The sequence below is a fragment of the Lissotriton helveticus genome, chromosome 7, assembly GCF_964261635.1.
Source record: "Lissotriton helveticus chromosome 7, aLisHel1.1, whole genome shotgun sequence".
NCBI classification, from domain to species: Eukaryota; Metazoa; Chordata; class Amphibia; order Caudata; family Salamandridae; genus Lissotriton; species Lissotriton helveticus.
This window is the reverse complement of record NC_136068.1, coordinates 185,207,733-185,224,023: the sequence shown is the minus strand read 5'-3', so window position 1 is coordinate 185,224,023 and position 16,291 is coordinate 185,207,733. Positions and strand designations below refer to the sequence as shown.

Below are 16,291 nucleotides of genomic sequence, written 5' to 3'. Positions count from 1 at the left end.
TTATACCTGTGAGTGCCCCGTAAAGAGGTACACCACATACCCAGGGCAGGTACTGCACTGGTAAATAGTGGGACACAGCACTGATTGTGCCACCCGCCCAAGTAGCCTTTAAACATGTATCAAGCCTGCCATTGCAGGCCTGTGGGTGCACAGTTGGGCTTATGCTCAGGTTGGCATTTCTAGGTCATTAGCCATCCCTGGGTTGGCCTTCCACTACCACTGGAGCATCCCTAGGGGAAGCCCTGAGGGGCGGAGCAAGTGGTAGGTGGGAGGCAGGGCAGGCACGCATGGGTGTTTCATGCCCAGGTAGTGAAGAACCCCATATGGGTTTTCCCTACTTTTGAGGTCGGCTCTTCGAATGGGACAACACCGGGGTTTGCTGATCCTCTTTTAGGGGCCTTAGGGCGATGGGCACTTTCCCACTGCAGTGTGAAAGTGCTTGCGCCCTTCTTACACACATTAGGAAGTGATGCTTTTGATGTTTTCAAACATGTCCCAAGCCTGCCACTGCAGGTCGCAGTGTGCATTCTTGCTGTATGTTTTTAGAACATGTGTGCGCACTTGTACCTATGATGGTTTTAAACATGTGTCAAGCCTGAAATTGGAGGGCTCTGGGTGTGCAATTGTGCTTATGCTCAGGCTGGCCTTTCTAATCGACTGGCCAATCTTGAGAGGCCCGTTCACTACCCCTAGAACACCCCAAGGGTAAGTTTTAAGGGGAGAAGCGAGTGGTGATGAAAGGCAGGGCAGATACACATGTGTGTTCCCTGCCCAGACAGGGAAGAATACCCATGTGACTTATCACTACCAATGAAGTTTGTTCTTACCATACGCTAACATGGGGAAATGATTGAAATTAATTCAGGCTGCAATATTGGTTTGCAGTGGCACAGTCTCATAATGTTTCCTAACACTGGATTCACAATGAAAACCTCTCTCCTGTGGTAAAGGTGGTTTTGTCATTAATAGCTTAGAAATGCAACTTCTAGAAAGTGAGCATTTCTCTGGTCTAATGTTTTTTGTGTGCCTTATAGTTTGACTCCAGTCTACAGTGGAGGCTGGGTGAGCACATCTGTGCATTCCCCAGCAACAGCTATAAACATTGGGCAAGCAAATGGAATGACAGACCTCTGGCATTTGAGAGCTGGCTGGATAGAGTGGATGGAGAGGTTTTGACACTTGGCCTGGGGAACCAGATCATGGCCCCACTAAAGATTAAGATTTGTATTCCATGGCCCCATGGCAGACAGGACTGACATTTAAGGGAGACAAACAAAGCAAAACCAAAGGGGACGACTGACGGAGTGTTGAATATTGCAAGCACTCACCCCCAATCATTTGATCTGGGTTTAATCCATCATCATTCTTTAGCTCACTCTGCCACCCCACTTCAGACATGGCCATATGCAAATCAGTCTGACCATGTGCCTCATGGGAACAGTCCAGCCTGTGCTTGCAATGTTCAATACTCCGCCCTTGCTTTGTTCGCCCTAAGCTGGCAGGGTATGCCCAAACGTGGGTCCCTTGCTCACTTTGCCACTGGATTCAAGCTAGCCTCGCTGATGATGGCTGATTAGCCAGAAACCGGTCCCAAAATGCTTGTTTCCGGTCAAGCGAAGACATGGCTTGGCAGTTCAGGCTGGACTGTTCCCATGAGGCACAGGGTCAGACTGCTTTGCAAATGGTCATGTCTGAACTGGGGTGGCAGAGTGAGCTAAAGAATGATGATGGATGAAACCCAGATCAGTTGACTGGGGTGAGTGCTTGCAATGTTCAACACTCCATCCATCATCCCCTTTGGTTTTGCTTTGTTCATACTACTGATGTCATTTTAACACAGTTAGGCCTAGTACTGCTAGTATTATTTCCAAATGTGATTTATGCCGGGAATTACATGATGTTGATGTTGTGTTAATTAGTGTGTGTGCTGAATACAAACTTTATTTACATACACAATGTGTGAATTATCTTTTGTGACACTTAGTGTGTTTACCGTCTGCTGTGCCAATGCTTTACACATTGCCTCTGTGATAAGCCTGACTGCTCAGTGCCAAGCTACTCAAGGGTGAGCGCAGGTTATACAGTGAGTGTAATCACCCAAACCTCATGAGTGGTAGGTTCTGCCTGGCTAGGGCGCCATCTCAGCCAAGCAAAAAAGGCCGGTTACAACAACGAGCAAGAAGAATAATCATAAATTATGGCTTGGGGTTTCCTACTGAGCATCAGACATGATGTCTGGGTCCAGCAACAGTAGGTGGATATTCTAGCACAATATTGCATCCAAAATATCACCATATAGACATATTGTGTGCCAATATTGACCGCAAAATTTCATCACGACTCAGTTAATAATAGTAAATCTACCTTTATCGTAACAATATTTGGTAATTGATAATAGGGTCACAACATATCTAGAGGGATGTCCCCCCCAAATATCGTGAACACAATCTCAAAGGACAATCTATCAAAAGGTAAGTAGATTTTCTATACTTAATTCCACATATAGGAACCTCGACAATATATATCTTCAAAGTGCACAGAGGTGGAGTTAAGAATAGTAGATCCATTCTTCCTCCATATGCACTTAACTTTTGATATTTTGTCCTTCAGTATTTTGTCCATGATATTAGTGTACCATGATATTTCTAACCCCGATCTTCTGCAATACAATCATCTGGAAGTCAATATTTCAACCTGTGGCAGCTCCTCCACCAAGGCGGAGGAGCGTCTCCCCACTGCTCTTTGAGCAGTGCAAAATAAAAAATGATAATAAAATGACATTATTATCATATTATTTGTCACTGCTGACTAAACAGTCATGCGCACTTTCATGTTCCCCAAAAGGCAGTAATGCACGGCCTGGCGCCGAACCACAGTGCTCAGACCAATCACAATGCTGCTGTAAAGCAGCATCGTGATTGGCTGGGAGAGTCTGGGAGCCTGGGTGCTTCCGTTGTGCCAGTGCACTGCAGAGAGAAGAGGACGGAGGAGAGGTGGAGACGTTCCCAGGTACGTTTATTCTATTTTATTTTTCCAGCTCACCACCCCTATTCTGAGGTGGTTGTCACTGATTACAACATAGTACTGTGGCATACAATTCACTTTGTTAAAGAGTGGGTATTGAAGTAGGTGGAAAAGAGATCACAGCTTGCAAATCAACATCTTTAACAGTGGTGCATAAATGTGAGCATACAAAATCTTCCTTTATTCACTTTCAAATAGTGTAAACATAACCCGAATAAAATAACACCTAGACACTCTGTACACAGGATGAAGTAAATACGTGCTTTACTGTCTACATGCATTGCATTAAACAGTTACAGCACTAGAGTCTTTGAATCAAACCCCAATGTATCTGCATATGCCCTGAAATAACTCCTAGCCAGTAAAAACAGCGACCACATGAATCACTACTGGAAAAGTACATGTGGAGACTGGCTGAATCACTTTCATGCATAAAAAGCCAAGATGAAATAATTCCACACTTTATAAATGGACTGCAAATTTGCAAACGCTACATAAACATGCTGCCAGAATACAAGTGTGTACAAAGATACATCATGATATTCGAAAATACACATGAATTTCCATCAGACTGTTTTCCATACACACATAAAATATCTATTAAAAAAGGGGCCGAAGCAGCACCCGCCGCAAGGTAAAAATGCATGTTTTGCAGTTACATGCACAAAGCGGCAGGCACCGCGCGGTGCCTGCCGCTTTGTGTATGCAACTGCAGGGGGGTACCATAGGTACCCCCCATGTGCACCCCCACCCCCCTTTCACTCTGGGGGCCCCTGCGGGCCCCCAGATGCAAAGGACCACATGCTTTTCCACGGCGGAAAAACCGCTGCGGAAAAGCATCCTAATATGGCTGGCGGTGTCTGATAGACCCCGCCACCATATTAGAGCTTTTCCGCCACGGTCGGAAGGCGACCGCGGCGGAAAAGCGGCGGACGGTCTTCCCATCCGCCGATGACCCCCCCCAGCCATCCTAATCTGGCGGGGGGTCTTTGAAGGCACCGCAGCGGTGAATCCGCATCCTCCGGGCCGGCGGTGGCTTCCGCCGGCCCGGAGGATGCGGATTCACCGCAATCCTAATTGGCCCCATAGTTTGCAAAATCAATATAAAAACAAGATAGCAAAATGACATAAAATATAACATTCAACTAGTTATTATCAATTACATCAGATTTCAAATGTATACACGTATGTAAGTTTGAGGGCCTTCTTTGGTAATCTGGCGGCTATTGAATTTGGACAATAAGATGTATGCCTTTCCCCCATGCAGTCAGAATGTAGATTGCTACATGAAGGGATATTAATATTTCTGTGCTTTGGAGAGGCTTTGTGATGATCATTAGTCCTTTATCCTATGACAAATTGTCATTTCTCTTTTTAAATCTGCCATTAGTCAAGACCTTTAGAATTTACTCACATTGTAATACACTTACCCATAGCGGCTTTCAGCCAAGCCTCTTCGTTCATTGATCTGCGATTGTGTCATTTACATTTTTCTTCCTCCTGTTACTACAGCATACATCATTTGCTGTGAGTCAACCTATTTCTGCCTTTGTCTGAGTTCACTGTAACCTCATTCTTCCCTTTCACAAGGCCACATCCACCCACGGTACTTCCCTCAAAGAGCACAGATGACTATCGCAATGTGTGGTTTTTGAGACCGAAAACAAATTCTGCTTTCAGGTAAATTTTTGTTAGAAGTTTTTTTTTGTAGATTGGTGAAGGCCCTCTAGCTTCCTTGAAAATAAAGTATTGCAAAATAAGCATTGGCAAAGCCAAATTTGCGGTGTCAATGTCTGTTTCCAGTTTGTGGCGAATAAAGGACATACGATTAGGAAATGAATCTCATCTTTGACCCTATAGTGTGAATAGTCAGTGTCTTGAAGCATTTTGATGTCATTTACCTGTGAAGTTTTGTAGAAGTAATATGACTACATGGGAGCTTGTATCTAAGATCTTTGTCAGGATGATGTCATTCTGAGTAAAACTCTCTGACAGGCAGAGATTTTAAATCCAGGTATCTTGCAACACGCATAGTTATCAGGATAAAATTCACAATTTCATTTTTGACTTCCTCTCATTATCTTGCCTTTAATTTTTTTTTTTAGTCCTCATACGCCAAAAGATATTCTCGAAGTACATTCAATTGCTTCCATCCGCTACGCAGCAGATGTACCCCGGTCTGTGTTATGAGCTCCGAAGATCTTATTGGAGGCACTTTTTGCAGAAACCCTAATAAAAGAAAAGTCAATTCAGTTGTTCTAACTAGCCAGCCATGGGACTGATCTTAGGGTATTTTATTCTGCAAAAAAGGCATAATCATTGGACTTTGTTTTTTAAAGCTTATCCAACCAAGCAATGCACAGACTCCAAAAATTATTTTTCCTTTTCCAATTAGTCCTGTCTAGGTTCAATGTATATTTAATTGCATTGATCCAGTCTAGATAAGTGGGTGCGGTATCTTTTAACCAAGATTTACAAATTGGCATGCTCAACCAAAGTGATGGATAAGGCTAAAGTTTATTGATAGATCTCATCATTTCATACGCACAAATCTTAGCTCAAAATAAAAAAGGTTTTAATTTTGAGACCTTAGGCAAGATGTGAACTCCCATTTTCATTGTCAAGAAATTAATTGGGGTGGAATTCGGCAAACTACAACATTTTTCATTAAAAAAAATATGAGCTTTTAGCCAACAGGGAAACCATTATATACCCCCACATAGTGCGCGTTATACAGTTCTAGTGGAGTGGACACAGGACCTTTTGCTAACTTTCCTTAAAATGCCGTAGTTACAAAGCCTGCCTGAGACTCTCAGGGTGTATACACAACTGAATGAAGTAGCTGCTGGATAGTTAGTACACAGAGTTCCTGAAACTCCCTGATTGTGCTTACGCGTCCTAGAATTATCCAAAATTAAATTTACGTAGTTAATCACTAACAGTGTGTGTGCAGAGTGCCTGAAATGCCTCCACAACAGAACAGCTGCTTGAAATCATTCAACAGTGTGTGTGCAGCTGCATGACGTCACTACTGGGGAGTGCACGTGCGGTCTGCCTGAAATCACTCAACAGTGTATGTACAGCTTTAATGAAGTCATTACTGGGGAGTGCACATGTGGTCTGCCTGACATCACTCATGGACAGTGTATGTACAGCCGGCATGACGTCATTTCTCAATCAATCAGTCGTTTGTTAAGCATGACTACTCACCCGTAAGGGTCTCAAGGTGCTTGTGGGGGAGGGTGGGGGTTAGCAGGCTCCAATCCATCAAGGGGGGGGGAGGTCTGTCAAAGAGCTAGGTTTTGAGGCTTCTTGCAAAGATGGGGAGTGATGTTGTCTGTCTGAGGTGGAGCGGCAGGGCGTTCCAGGCTCGGACCGTGTGGAAGTAGAAGGAGCAGCCTCCTGATCTGGTCTTTCTGATGCGGGGGACCACAGCGTAGGGGAGCTGGGCAGATCGTAGGGTTCTCTGGGGTGTGTGGAATTTGAGTCGGCTGTTCAGGTATGCTGGTCCGGTGTCGTGGAGGGCCTTGTGGGCGTAGGTGAGCATCTTGAAGGTGACTCTAGCTTTGACGGGAGCCAGTGGAGTGTGCGCAGGTGCTGGGAGATGTGGCAGTGTCTTGGCAGGTCAAGGACCAGTCTTGTGGAGGCGTTCTGTATGTTCTGTAGCTTGCAGGTGAGGAGTTTGTTTATTCCGCCGTAAAGTGTGTTGCCGTAGTCAAGTCTGCTGGTGATCAGGGCGTGAGTGACGGTCTTTCTGTGTTCGAGGGAGATCCATTTCAAGGTCTTACATAGGAGGCGGAGGTTGTGGAAGCAGGAGGACAAGACAGAGTTGATCTGGCGGTCCATTTTGAGCTCGGAGTCCAGGATGATTCCCAGGTTGCGTGCGTGGTCCGTGGGGGTAGGCGGGCTGCCGAGGACGGGGGGGCCACCAGGTGTCGTTCCATGCGTCGGGGTTTGGGCCCATGATGAGTACTTCTGTTTTGTTGGTGTTTAGTTGTAGGCAGCTGTTTTTCATCCATCTGGCGACGGCTTCCATGCCTTCTCAAAAAGTGTGGCTGGCGGGATTGGGTTCGTTGGATAAGGAGAGGATGAGTTGGGTGTCGTCTGCGTATGACACAAAGTTGAGTCTGTAGGTTCTGACGATGGAGGCGAATTGAGCCATGTACATGGGGAGTGCAGTCTGCCTGAAATTAATCAACAGTGTATGTGCAGCTGCATGAAAGTCATTACTTGGGAGTGCACACGTGATCTACCTGCAATCATTCATCAACACTGTATGTACAGCCGGCATGAAGTCATTACTGGGGAGTGCACACGTGGTCTGCATGACATCACTCAACAGTGTAGGTACAGCCTTCATGAAGGAATTACCAGGGAGTGCACATGTGATCTGCCTGAAATCATTCAACAATGCATGTACAACTGTATGACGTCACTACTGGGGAGTGCACACGCAGTCTGCCTGACATCACTCATCGAGAGTGTATGTACAGCTTTATTAAATCAATACTGGGGCGTGCATGTGCGGTCTGCCTGACATCACTCATCGACAGTGTATGTACAGCCGGCATGACATCATTACTGGGGAGTGAGTGCACATGCGGTCTGTCTGACATCACTCAACAGTGTATGTACAGCCTTCATGAAGTCATTACCAGGGAGTGCACACGCGGTCTGCCTGACATCACTCATCAACAGTGCATGTACTTGTTTAATGAAGTCAGTACTGATGAGAGCACATGCAGTCTGTCTGAAATCACTCAACAGTGTATGTACAGCTGCATGACGTCACTACTGGGGAGTGCACGTGCGGTCTGCTGAAATCACTCAATGGTGTATGTACAGCAGGCTTTAAGTCATTACTGGGAAGTGCACATGCGATCCGCCTGACATCAGTCATCGACAGTGTATGTACTGCTGGTAGGAAGCCACTATTAGGGAGTGCACATGCGGTCTACCTGACACCACTCGTCAACATTGTATGTAAAACCTTCATAAAGTCATTACTGGGGATGGCACACGTGATCTGCCTGCAATCATTCATCAACACTGTATGTACAGCTGCATGTTGTCATTACTAGGGCGTGCACATGCAGTTCTGCCTGATTTTCAGCCTGCATGAAGCCTTTTCAAGGCAATGTACATGCAGACTGCCTGAAATCTCTCCTTAACAGTGTATTTACAGCATGCATGAAGTTATTTCCAGTCCATGTAGATACAGTCTGCCTGAAAACCCTCATTAACAACGCATGTACAGACTGCCTGAGGTCATTTCCGGCTACTGTACATAGAAGCTGCCTGTACCTCTCCTCAACAGTGTATCTACAACATGCAGGAAGTCGCTAGCGTGAAGCGTACATGCAGGTTGTCTGAAATCTGGCAACTTTTCTATTTCCATCATCACTAAGGCCCAACAATGCTAAAGCCAGTAACAGGCAGAGCAATGCTGCAGCTTATACCCAGTTGGTGCCCAAACATCAGTGTGGAGAAGTGTGGCTCAATGGTTAGAGCGGCAGGCCCTGATGCAGAGGTCTGGCCCGGGACCAGGGTTCAATTCCCGCCTCGGCGGGTCTTGGGCTCAATTTCCTCGGACCTGATATTTCTCGCCTCGGTGCCTATTCTAATCATGGGTCCCACTCTGCAACTCTGGGCAATAGCTTGCTTAATCTCCACAACGGCCCCAACAGCGCTGGGATGCCTGGCTTCACCTTGGGGGTGCCCAGGAGTGGACATTTCACAGGGAAAAGCCAGGAAGGGTTCCACAGCGGTATGTGTTACAGCGCCAGGACACCCATGGGTATTAGTGCGCTTTACAAGTACAAATTACATTTACATCAAGCTTCACTTTGTTATACAAATTTGTCCTCCATATGACAGACCTTTCTGTGGAGTTCATGTCCATCTCTCAAGGTGAGCCTAAAGGAAGCCTGCCGCTTCCAACCACTCCCACCGCAGGGGCGGTGCTGCCGGTCTTGAGAGCTCAGTATGAGATACCGGAGTCATAAACCTCTTTACAGTACCACAGAGGTATTAGCTTTCTAATAATCAGATTCTCCTCCGCTGCCTACTCAGCTCTAACTCAATCCCAGGCAGGCTGATCTAATGTGCTGGCTCATCAGCAGACTATTTTCACACAGCCTTGAGCTGAGGATCCCCTGAGTATTTTTCATCACTGCTTCCCGTTGACCGCAATATCTATCCTCTACCTGCTCGCTGCGGAAGGTGGATCCCGACCAAGCAATCACTAAGCGAGCTCTACAAACACCGAATAAGGGAAGATTGACAGATTCCACATATTGGAGGGGGTCACATCTAGGTAGGGGTTTTTGACAGTCGGTGGCATGCGATTTACATTTCACATTATCTATTCTCAGTGGCCACCTTGTGCTAAATGCAGACTTCACCAAATGATCATCAAGCGAGCAGACGTTAATAAGAGTATTTTGCCAGATCTTAGAAATTGGAAAGGCCAGATTTGTTGAAAGAGTTTTCAAATTGTGAGATTTAATTTAATTTCACAATATCAATTCTCTGTACCTGCTCGCTCCGGAAGGTGGAACCCCATTAAGCGATCACTAAGCGAGCTCTGCAACACAAATAAGGGAAGTTTGACAGATTCCACATATTGGAGAGGGTCACATTAATGTAAGGGTTTTTGACAGTTGGTGGAATGTGATTTACATTTCACAATATCTATTCTCAGTGGCCACCTTGCGCTGAAGGCAGACTTCACCAAACGATCATCAAGCGAGCAGACACTAATAAGAGTATTTTGCCAGATCTTAGATATTGGAGAGGTCAGATTTGTTGAAAGAGTTTTCAAATTGAGAGATTTGATTTAATTTCACAATATCAATTCTCAGTACCTGCTCTCTGCACAAGGTGGAATCCCACCAAGTGATCACTAAGCGAGCTCTACAAACACCAAATAAGAGAAGATTGACAGATTCTAGAAGATATTGGAGGGGTCACATCTGTGTAAGGGGTTTTGACAGTCAGTGGAATGTGATTTACATTTCAAAATATCTATTCTCAGTGGCCACCTTGCGCTGAAGGCAGATTTCACCAAATGATCATGAATCGAACAGACACTAATAAGAGTATTTTGCCAGACCTTAGATATTGGAGAGGTCAGATTGTTTGAAAGAGTTTGCAAATTGTAAGACTTGATTTAATTTCACATTATCGATTCTCAGTAGCTGCTCGCTGCGGAAGGTGGAACCCCACCAAGCGATTACTAAGCGAGCTCTACAAACACCAAATAAGAAAAGATTGCCAGATTCTAGATATTAGATGGGTCACATCTACGTAAGGGTTTTTGACAGTCGATGGGATATGATTTACATTTCACAATATCTATCCTCAATGGCCACCTTGTGCTGAAAGCAGACTTCACCAAATGATCATCATGCCAGCAGACACTAATAAGAGTATTTTGCCAGACCTTAGATATTGGAGAGGTCAGATGTGTTTAAAGATTTTTCAAATTGTGAGATTTGATTTAATTTCCTAGTATCAATTCTCAGTACCTGCTGACTGCTAGAGGTGGAACCCGACACACTCGATGACAGAGCGGGCTCGAAATAGGAGCAGATTGACAGATTCTAAATATTGGCGGACCAACATCTGTGAAAGAAATTTAAAATCAGTGGAAATCTGAATACCTATTCGTTGCTAAAGTAGAACCCCACCAATGGATCACCAAGCAAGAGTTTTCATACAATGAATAAGAGTTGATTTTCAGATCCTTGGGGCCTCATTTATGAGGCCTTGCGTCAGTTTTGCGCTTCCGATGCGTCACTTTTTGTGACGCATCGGCGGCGTAAAACATGCCTCCTGTTGCGTACTATTTCCAAAGTGACGCATCTAAGCAGATGCGTCACTTTGTAAACCCCTGCGCTACATTATACCTGCGTCAGGTATAATGTATGCAGGGGGGGTGTTCCCCGGAAAAAGCCTCGTAATAGTGACGCAGTGAATTCTATGAGATTTCACTGCGTCACTTTTAGGACGCTGTTGCGTCAAAATCTTGCGCCTGCCTCGCAGCAGGCGTAAGACTGACGCAGGCCCTTTCACATGGGGCTTTCCCCATGTGAATGGACGCATTGCTGGAGTTGCGTCACTTTTGTGACACATTCCAGCAATGCGTCACTTTTGCGCTTACAGATACGTCAGAAATACTGACGTATCTGTAACTCCTTGCGACATGATGCGTCATATTAAATATGACCCATCAATCATGTCGCAAGGAGGGCGCACTGAGAAGTCACGCATCGCTGCTTTCACGCAGCGATGCGTCACTTCTTATAAATGAGGCCCTAGATATCTGAGCGGCCACCTATTTCATGAAATTTGAAGTTGGTTGAATGCAGTTTCACATCTAAGTAATATCTATTCTGAAAACCAAGCTTGGTATGGTACCAGAGTGCCATTGCCTAAATATAACCTAACAAAGATAATGTGTCCTAAATGCCATTTAGAAAAATATTGCTATATTTGAGTTAATGATAGAAAATTGAAAAGGGCATACCTTTTAGCTCTTGGCTAGATAGACAAATAGTCAAGTGGGATAGAAACAGGAAGTGAGAGGGTAGAGAGTGCATTTTTAAAACCCAGTTCAGAATGTGTTGAGAAGTATGATGGCAGCCAATGAACCTTAAGGAGCCGAGAAGTGACAGTTCACCTTAACACTGGAGCAGAAACACAAGAGTGCTTAATGCGCATTGGAGCCAAGTCAGGTCTGTAACTGCGCTGAGCTGTGACATGCACAAGGGAAATGCTTATTCATTGAGTTACAGAATGTCTGAGCATAGGTTACTGCACATAGAATGACAGTCCACTGTCCAGACTTATGCAGCCTCCTTCTCATTTCCATCTACCCTTCCTTCTCAGCCTGGACTCCATATTTTTTTGCCAGAGTTTTATATAGCGCAAACTTGACCCGAAGGTATCGGGTATCAGAGCGCTTTACATTAGCGCCAGTCGCGTTACACAAGGACACATTCATTTTATGTTGTTAGTCATTGGGAGATTACGTGATTTGCCCAGTATAACAGGATGTTGAGCGTCATTGCCGAGACTCGAACCCGGTTCCCCAGAGTTGAGGTCAACGGCCCTAGCCATTAGACCACATCCTCTCCCCACTTGCAGGCAGCTTGAGAGACCACAGGGCCTCATGCATCACATGGTACCATTATTAGTACAATGTTGTTATCATCAGTGATGTCATCTGACATGTGATCGGTGTTGAGTGAGGTCCTGAACAGAACATAGCAGGGCATAAGCTCTAGTTTGCACAGCTTACTGTAACAATTGCATTTAAGCGGTGTTTCACTACACTTGGAATGCCAATTTAACTATTATTTTTTCTTGGAACGTCAAATGTTAACTTAATATAAGTGCAGGTAAGTGTAACTAACCCTGTACAAAGTTTTTTGAGTCATTTTAAAAATAATATACTGCAAACATTGTGTATCCCATAGAACCAGGCAGTGCATTGCATTTGGGCATGTGCAATGGGCTCTGGGAGCAGGGCTTGGCCTGTGGGCAAGCCTTACACTCTGGATCCTACCAACGGAACCAGCTGTGCACAGCTTTTAGCACAAACCGGGCACAGGGCCTGGTGGCCCATCAATCTGCTCAAAACCCTTTGTAGAATAAATTGGCTTCTAGACTACGATTCTTTAAAAGCAGTCCTAGAGGGCTGGATCTGTGCCAGAATTTTAAGATAACTACATTTATCTAAATGGGGATATGCATAAAATCTGGCATGGACCCGTCCCGCCAGGACGGACTTTGTAGAACTCCGTTCTAGGCACAAGTCCTGGTCTGAGGCTAGGCCTTGCACCTATGCCCCATCCCACCAAGTCTTTGGCTTTGCACAAAAGGTCGTTGATACAAGACCCGCCCATGTGCGCGAGCTGCATCCTTTGACTTTGGTCGTGCTCAGTCTCACTCTCAATATGCTTATCTATTTTACAGGATCTGGGGACCCGGGTCCATCGCTCCACTACAAAACATCCGCTTAGGGAAAAACAACAACAAAAACATGCCTTTTTAAAACTTTGTGGGGGCAGTATGTGCTTCACTCTCTCCTCTAACACTCCCCCATTTTTTTCAGGACACAAGCTACAGTGCCTTGCATCCAATAATGGCTGCTGCAAACTAAAATTTCTGCCGCGCCTTACTAATGAGATCCCTTGGGCCTGCCAACTGAAAATAGGTCTGAGAACCAGCACTGCACCATGGGAAAACTGTTCCCTGACCCTTCAGCTTCTTTGATGCTTACATTTTTGATGGACAGATATTTCAGTTCCAATATTTAAATATATCTATAAATGATTTTGACCTCATTTGTTCATTAATGTGTGGCTTTTTTGTAAGAACCACTATATGGATTTTCACCAAAAGTTCACAAATTGGACCAACAATTTCTTCTGCTCCAAGTTTGGTGAAAATCCAACCAGTGGGTAAATTTACTTGGCTGGGACTGATGTCAACATTGAGCAGCCTCTTGGTGGATGTTGCCAATCAGGCAAACATGGAAACAGCACACAGCACCAAGGCTTTAAAAAATGCCATTCTTAATGGAGGTGAAATGTGACTCTATAGAGTCACTTAATCCGTCTGTGTGATATATATTTGTTTTTAATGTTGTATTATATAACTATAATTTGAAATGAATCATCTATACAGTAAGTTCCAAGTAGCTGACAAATTTCAAGTAGATTAGTCAAACGCTGCAGAAACAATTACATAAAAAATCCCATTTTCTATAGAAATCTCAGCTCATTTATGAATACATATCATTAACTCGTCAGCATGTTATTTGTTTATCCATCTTTCTTCTTTGTTAAGCATGGTGTGTTTCCTTGACCTCTTCTAGTTCTTTGCCAGGCAGTGTTTATCTCGCCACCTATGAAATACAACTATTCTGAAAAGAATGCACTTATCCCAATAGGATGTAAGGGAAGACAAAAAGGTGAAATTCACTGCAATTCAGTGCAAAGCTCTCAGGGCCTCATTTATGGGGCTTTGGCAATGTCCTGTGCAGCAAGGCCCCTTGCTGTGCTGCCCTACATCAAAGCAAAAGGGCAGGAATGCACCGTATTTATCCAGTACGGCGTATTCCTGTCCTATCCCCTGCATGGCGCCATTTCGGCAGGCTAGCGTCGACGTAGGCACCCTTGCACCATAGTGCAAGGGTGCATTTGTTGTCTGCAGGATTGTTTTTGTGAAAGAAGGGGCAACTTACTGCACAAAAAACAATCTTGGAAGACTTTTTCCCTCTTCCGATGTATGCTGCAGAATGCAGCACAATGGAACGAGGAGAAAACGAGGAGAAATAAAATTATTTCTCATTGTTGCGCCGCCCCTGGGGAGGTGTAAAGTTTTAGCAAATCCCCAAGTTTACGTGGTTTTGTAAATCTGGAGAAGCGTTAAAATCCATGGGTAATGCATTGGACCACCCATCGCAACGCCCATGGAATGCGTCCTTAGCGCAGAGTACAGCAACGCCTTGCTTTACTCCATATTTATGAGGCCATTCAAAGCCACGCAAAGCGGCTTTGCGTGACCTCATAGATATGATTTTGTAGTTTGTGTCGCCGGAACATCACAAAAAGTGATGCTCTCTGGCGCAAGGGGCTCATGAATATACCACAATGTAGCGTCCCCTGAAAGGTTCCGTCCCCCCTACCACCACAAGAGCCTCATGATCCTGGGGTTGTTCTGTGTTCAAGTTATCAACAAAAATAAGACAGAACATGTTTCTGTGTGATTAGTGATATTTATTCGTTATCAGCCACCTTCAAATTTTGTTCATCATATTGATTTCGGCAGTGATATGGAAATCTGATCATACAATTGGATACTATCATCAATCCCTTCACGAATAAATATCGCCTAATCACACAAAAACATTTTTCTGTCTTATTTTTTTTTTATTTCAGTAATTTTTTATTGAAAAGAAAGTTTATATATACAAGGTACAGTATACAGGGGTACATTCAAAGGAAAAGCAGGAGTGTCCTGGGGGGGGGGGTGAAGGGGGGAAGGGGGGAGGACCTAGCGAGAGGTTGCAATGACAATCCGGGCCGGTGAGGTTAGATACTGTTCGTATAGTTGGTGATTGTTCTTGTCCTGGCCTTGGCAGTCTCCCCCGCCTCTACTGGTCCGGTTGGGTGGCATATTGTTCGTATGGCCGGTGCTTGTTCATGTCTACAGCCCTTGTCCGTCTGTGTCCCCTGGTGTCCCCCGGTGACGAGAAAGGAAGGAAGGAAAGTAGAGGAGGAGAAATGTGTGGCTGTGATGTTAGATGGAGACAGTGCTTGTGTTCGATTGAGACTGGTCAGGATCTTTACTCGAGCGGCTTCTGTCTTATTTTTGTTGATAACTTGAACACAGAACAACCTCAGGATCATGGGGCCCTTGCGGTGCTAGGGGGGACGGACCCTATCAGGGGGCTACATTGTGATGGAATGCCACACTCTTCAATCAGAGAGTGAAACCCCTTGAGCACACAACAAATTAAATACGAGGACAACTATAGATGAAAAGTTGTGCGTGTTCTCCTTGTTACCTATTTGCTCATAAATATGCCCCATAAATAAGTCCCTTAGCGTCACACAGCATGTGCAAACAGCTCTCAGCTCAAATTGTTATGGGCATTTGATAGTTGTATATTTCTTAATATATCCATACCACCTAATACCTGTCCAATCAATATAACTGGAGAGCCACGAGTTCCAGGAGCCCGCAAGCGTAACTTGCCCGAACAACGCATTTACCTAAACCACACATGTACATGGTTAAGGCAAATGCGCACTAGTTTTCCGGTTGGACGGGGACTCCAAACAGGAACAGGAGCCTCGGAACGGGAAGCGGACACAGACAGGTAAGTGGGGCTGGGGCCGGGTCTGGGGGTCACTTTCGGGAATGGGGGGAGGATCAGTGGCAGGTTTTTAGGGCTCGGGTCGGTGGCAAGTTTTAATGGCTCAAGGAGGGGAGGGGGTCAGGGTACTTTTAAGGAAGGGGCAGGTTTTTAGGGCTCAGGGAGGGGGGTCGGGGTACTTTTAAAGAGGGGGCAAGTTTTTAGGGCTCGGGGAGAGGGAGGGGATCAGGGTACTTTTAGGAGGGGGCACTTTTTTATGGCTCAGGGCAGAAGAGGGGGGTTGGAGTAGCTTGGTTGGAGAGTATTTAAGGAATGGGGCATTTGTAGGGCTCAGGGTGGGGCAGGTAGGGGGTTTGTAATTTAGGGATTAGGGCA

At 45.2% G+C, this 16,291-nt stretch overlaps 1 protein-coding gene across 1 annotated transcript in view; it reads right to left on the bottom strand.

The window, feature by feature from the left end:
* SLC12A5 (solute carrier family 12 member 5) overlaps positions 1 to 16,291 on the bottom strand; it is a 503,432-nt gene that overhangs the window by 359,023 nt on the left and 128,118 nt on the right. The gene's annotated exons all lie outside the window — the stretch shown is intronic.